Source organism: Salvelinus namaycush, chromosome 21, assembly GCF_016432855.1.
Source record: "Salvelinus namaycush isolate Seneca chromosome 21, SaNama_1.0, whole genome shotgun sequence".
Classification (NCBI taxonomy): domain Eukaryota; kingdom Metazoa; phylum Chordata; class Actinopteri; order Salmoniformes; family Salmonidae; genus Salvelinus; species Salvelinus namaycush.
In genome coordinates, this window is record NC_052327.1 from 46587009 (window position 1) to 46593008 (window position 6000).

The following is a 6000-nucleotide window of genomic DNA, read 5'->3' on the forward strand; positions in this document are numbered from 1 at the left end:
TCGTTAAATAAATAAATATGTAAGCTCAAAACCTTGCGCCTTGGTCCACTCCTATAAAACGGCCGTGACAAAAGATCAGGAAATATTTTTTGGACACAAATTATTTAACCCCTTATTTTTGCTGGCACAAAACTACCTCCATACATCTCTAGTTTAAACTGACAGATTATGGTGGGGACTTTTTATTACGTTACTTACTGTAGATTGACGCACATGTCACCACATAAGAAAAACACATTCAGTGCTCTGGGCCTACTTCAACTCTCTCAATCTCTGCAGGTTTGTGGTTTCTGAGGTAACATTCACCTCTCCATCAATGATTCGTTTCAGCAGAAGCTTTGTCCAAACCTAGTGCTAGCTCTTCACCCTTCCCTTCCCCTGCTTAGAGAGAGCCCTGAGGCTGAGAGCCTCCTCTGTCCTGTCTGCCCTTTCCTCTGGAACAATGTGTTACTGAATGATCAACCCTCTGAGAGGAACATACAGGCCAGATGATCAGACACTGAGTCACACTCAGTACAAGCACACTCAGTCAATGTGTGGTACAGACAGGACATTGGACAACACAAAAATTACATTTTGAGAAAAAAGAACAGTACACTCTGGAAAAGCATGTACATGTCAATAGACAGAGACTAAGCACATAGAATGCCAGTGTTCTGTGTTTCTGAAATATATATGCTATGTTTTAGCATTGATTGCTTATCTGTGCCTATACTGTGTATTTGGTTATGCTTGAGCTGTGTATGGCTCATAACTCAAAACAGCTGATGAGTAGAAAAATCATTGTCAGATCAATCTAACTGTGTTTACAGATAAAATAGGGTGCTTCACAGTAACCCACTTTCTTTTCATAAGCAGGAACATCACCACCCTGCATACCAACAGAAACCACAAGGACATTTTCACACAAGTGTATTTCATATTATCTTGTATATTAATCCAGAAAAATACTGCATGGATTTTTCATAACAACCAAAAACATATATCTAAGAAATAGCTTTCTTAATGAACCATAAAATCAATAGTTATTTTTGGCTGTTAATCGAAGTTAGCTGGCCAACTCATTGGTCCTGCTTTGTAGTATACCCCTCAGGTCTACGAGAATGTCATAGAGTTAATTACATGATTCAAAACAGTCATCTAATCTGGTAGAAATGTATCTATACTGAACAAAAATATAAACGCAACATGCAACAATTTCAACGATTTTACGGAGTTACAGTTCGTATAAGGAAATTAGTCAATTTAAATAAATGAGGCCCTAATCTATGGATTTCACATGACTGGGCAGGGGCGCAGCCATGGGTGGGCTTGAGAAGAGCCAATCCCACCCACTGGGGAGCCACGCACAGCCAATCAGAATAAGTTTTTCCCCACAAAGGGCTTTATTACAGACAGCTGTCCGGGTGGTTGGTCTCAGACAATCCCGCAGGTGAAGAAGCCGGATGTGGAGGTCCTGGGCTGGCGTGGTTACATGTGATCTGCGGTTGTCTGGACGGTTGGACGTAGTTCCAAATGATCAAAAACAACGCTGGAGGCAGCTCATGGTAGAGAAATTAACATTAAATTATCTGTCAATTGCTCTGGTGGACATTCCTGTAGTCAGCATTCCAATTGCACACTCCATTCCACACTCCATTCCAGCATTCCAATTGCACACTTGAGACATCTGTGGCATTCTGTTGTGTGACAGAACTGCACATTTTAGAGTGGCCTTTTATTGCCCCCAGCACAAAGTGCACCTGTGTAATGCTGTTTAATCAGCTTCTTGATATGACACACCTGTCATGTGGATGGATTATCTTGGCAAAGGAGAAATGCTCACTAACAGGGATGTAAACATGTCCACAAAATTTGAGAGAAATACGTTGTTTTTTTTGCGTATGGAACAATTCTGGGGTCTTTTATTTCAGCTCATGAAACATGTGACCAACACTTCACATGTTGCGTTTATATTTTTGTTCAGTATAAATGAAAATCTTCCTACCATAAACCAGAACATCAACAAAACACCAACAAAACGCCAGCATCCCGGAGTCGCCTCTTCACTGTTGACGTTGAGACTGGTGTTTTGCGGGTACTATTTAATGAAGCTGCCAGTTGAGGATTTATGAGGCGTCTGTTTCTCAAACTAGACACTAATGTACTTGTCCTCTTGCTCAGTTGTGCACCGGGACCTCCCACTCCTCTTTCTATTCTGCTTAGAGACAGTTTGCTCTGATCTGTGAAGGGAGTAGTACACAGCGTTGTACAATATTTTCAGTTTCTTGGCAATTTCTCGCATGGAATAGCCTTCATTTCTCAGAACAAAAATAGACTGACGAGTTTCAGAAGAAAGTTCTTTGTTTCTGGCCATTTTGAGCCTGTAATCGAACCCACAAATGCTGATGCTCCAGATACTCAACTAGTCTAAAGAAGGCTAGTTTTATTGCTTCTTTAATCAGCACAACAGTTTTCAGCTGTGCTAACATAACTGCAAAAGGGTTTTCTAATGATCAATTAGCCTTTTAAAATGATAAAGTTGGATTAGCTAACATAACATGCTATTGGAACACAGGAGTGATGGTTACTGATAATGCGCCTCTGTACGCCTTTGTAGATATTCCCCCCCAAAATCTGCCATTTCCAGCTACAATAGTCATTTACAACATTAACAATGTCTACACTGTATTTCTGATCAATTTGATGTTATTTTAATGGAAAAAATGTGCTTTTCTTTCAAAAAGTGAGCCCAAACTTTTGAACGGTAGTATACATTTAAATGTATCGACTGTGTACGCAGTGTGTCCGGATTCCCTTAACCTACGCTATATTCAAATGACAGTATGCATTCTACAAACGGTGGAATAGGCAACATATGACAATAACACAACAACAACTGATGGCAGTAGCTAACTACTGTAGCTAACTAGTCAGCTTACCTCTGTAGCTAGCCAGAATGCTAGCAAGCAACACTAAAGGGATTGCAAACGGGTTAGCATAACTCTAGCCAAACAAAACATATTTGTTTATGAATATTAGCTAGCTGGCCAGCATTTAGGAGGCCCGCAAAGACATTCTTCACATGCTAGGAACGTATTTCCTCCAACATTATAATGAAAAGTTGCCTCTCGGTCCCAAAACACACGTTTTCTGGAGACTTGTGGGAGGAGTGCTGATGACGTCGCCCATTGTATATGCTTTTGCCCATTGTATGTGCTGATTGCATCCAGACTAAAGAGAAATCCTCACACAATGCATCACTGACCACTTCCTGAAGTCGTCAGACAGATCTGAACACAATCAAACCACAAAGCGACTTTGCATTCGGATAGCTTTGCATTCTGATAGCAGAAGTTGAATGTACTGTAAGTGTCAAGTGTAGATACGACCGTAACTACATTCAGTCTGGTTTAACCAGGCAAAAATTCAACAACATTTCAAAATACATTTTCTCAGGTTATTGGTTTTAGGACACATTGATAAGCTTAATCATAAAATAATAAACAGAGGAGTGTATGTTAACATTTTATATTTACAGTGCATGCAGTTGTAATCTACCTTGTATTTATACACTAGAGCATAGAGTATCATTACTGAGACAATTATACACAACATGCAGCACAGCGGAGGGAGATAACAGCAGGACAACAACACATTTAGCCTGATTCAGCACTGTATGGGCTATTTCATTATATTACATGGGGTGAGATGTTTTTCCACTGACACATAATAATGAGCGTGAAAACAGCCTCTCCCTCCTTTCCGTATCCCTTCTCTCCCTATCCTTACCCCAGACATGTAGCACAACAGATAGGCTGTGGCCCAAATGGAACCTGTTCCCTATATAGTCCTCTACTTTAACCAGGGCCCATTTCCCAATGGGCCCTGGTCAAAAGTAGTGCACTATATAGGGAATAAATCAGGTGCCTTTTGGGAGTCATCCAGATAGTCAGCACAGATCTGCAGAGCACGTGTCTAACAAGGTCGCTTCTTAAATATGACTAATAAGATCTTTCAAACAATTACCCATTTGAACATGCTAGTCTTTTCATCTGCCTTTATATCTCTCTTAAAGAGCAATTCCGCCACTTTTCAACGTCATATTCATTATCTCCAGCACCAAATGTCTATGATCTGAGGTTGAAAAAAAAAATGCATGTCTGTGACATCACAAGGTAGGATTAAAAGTAAGAAAAACAGTGATTTTCAAAACCTGCAACGAGTTTCTAGCCAGAGGAGGGTATTTTCTCACTCCCCATGTCACCGTAAATCTCATAGTGTTTGAAAATCACTGTTTTCAAAAAGTTTTAACTTTTGATGATGTCATTGGGTAGAACTTTTTAACTTTAGATATTTTTCTTCAAAATGTAGAAATGCACAGTTTTCACATATGTAGACACTGTTATTTCAACCGGATGAAAATCGGGTTGAAATGTGGTGGAGTTGCCTTTTAAAATCAATCAGCCTATATATTGAACATCAAAGTCCATGCTTCTTCTGTGACTGTGAGAAACATTCCGTATTCAGTAGATATTTAACACAATATGTTAACCTTGACATAGTTGAGGATCATGTAGGTCTGGGTCTATGTATTAATTCATGTCACTATAGAAATAAATCCAGAATATTCTGTACAAGCTCTGTGTTGATGCATTCTGCCATAATTTCCAAAAGAGTACAACATGCGTGTGAAATTAACTATTCTGACTAGACTTCTATAGGAATTGAGAATCCAGTTTGATCATGTACTTGCCTAGAAGCATTTCAGACATAAATTAAGGTAACCTCAATCAAAAAGTCCTTACTACTGTTATGGCTTATATAATTATGGATACTACAATTAATGAATAATATAATTATTTTGGAAAAATGGGACAATTACTGAATAAGATTATTACATTTCTGGGTCATTAACTTTGTACAGATAGCCTACAGTTTTTGTCTAATGAGGTATAGCTTAATACAACTGTATTATATTTTCTAGTCCAATTTGAAATAGTATTTTGCCAGTTTTCTTTCATTCAACAATGATTTAATGTATGTTAAGGATTGTGTCCAGTCCAAGCAATGTTGTTGACAGAGAATGATAAATATTACTTAACAGCCTAATACCGACTAACACCAGTCGAGAAGTGATGGCTACACTGAATTGAGCTGCTGTCACATAACATAGCCTAATACCGACTAACACCAGTCGAGAAGTGATGGCTACACTGAATTGAGCTGCTGTCACATAACATAGCCTAATTCCGACTAACACCAGTCGAGGAGTGATGGCTACACTGAATTGAGCTGCTGTCACATAACATAGCCTAATTCGACTGATCATGGGATTTGAGTTAAACAAATATGGGAATAGCTATCAAATAACCCATGCCAAAATGTATGACCGTTTAATATGCTTAAATTGACATTGTAAGACTGGTGTTTGATAATGCTACAATGTTTCATTATGTCGCTGAAGGTTGCACGTGATCACAACTGATACATTTTGACACATTTACGGCAGTCACTCGCAGCTTGCAGTAACTATAGAGTGAACACAATTACACAGAGTTAATGTATATATTTACCTTTTAATTCTTACCTCGGTATTACTTGATTGTAGAGTATATATAGTTGGCCGACTTCTTGTTGTTGACACGGAAGAAATGAATACGTACTGTAGTTCTCTAGAAGGACTACATCTATGCGTGGGTTTTTCTCCCTGGTAGTTGAATATCTTTTGCTCAAGCAGAAGCAGCTGTTCCGATATACTCTGGCTAAAAACCTACATTTAGAAAATAAAATAGTGTAAAGGAAAACAATATGTTGTCAAATTGAAAGGCCTTCCTTTGCTGACAAATTGATCAACATAATAGATTAGGTCAATTTAATAAATCAGATTAGCCTATTGCGTATGCACTTGACTAGGCTATGTATAACAAGCAAATTTACAGTCATGTATACAGTTTGTAGCGTAGTTAACTGTGGCCCCAAATTAGAAAAAGCTTTATTTTATATCATTAGGTTATGTGG

The 6000-nt window shown here is 38.6% G+C and overlaps 1 long non-coding RNA gene across 2 annotated transcripts in view; it reads right to left on the reverse strand.

Moving 5' to 3' along the window:
- Positions 1–5638, reverse strand: part of LOC120066427 — a 69783-nt gene extending 64145 nt beyond the window's left edge. Inside the window, exon 1 of one of the 2 annotated variants that reach the window (XR_005478769.1) lies at positions 5570–5638. This is a non-coding gene — a long non-coding RNA (uncharacterized LOC120066427). Of the gene's footprint in view, positions 1–5555 lie in introns of both variants that reach the window. The other variant, XR_005478768.1, reaches the window with a different exon arrangement.
- Positions 5639–6000: the final 362 nt, after the last annotated feature.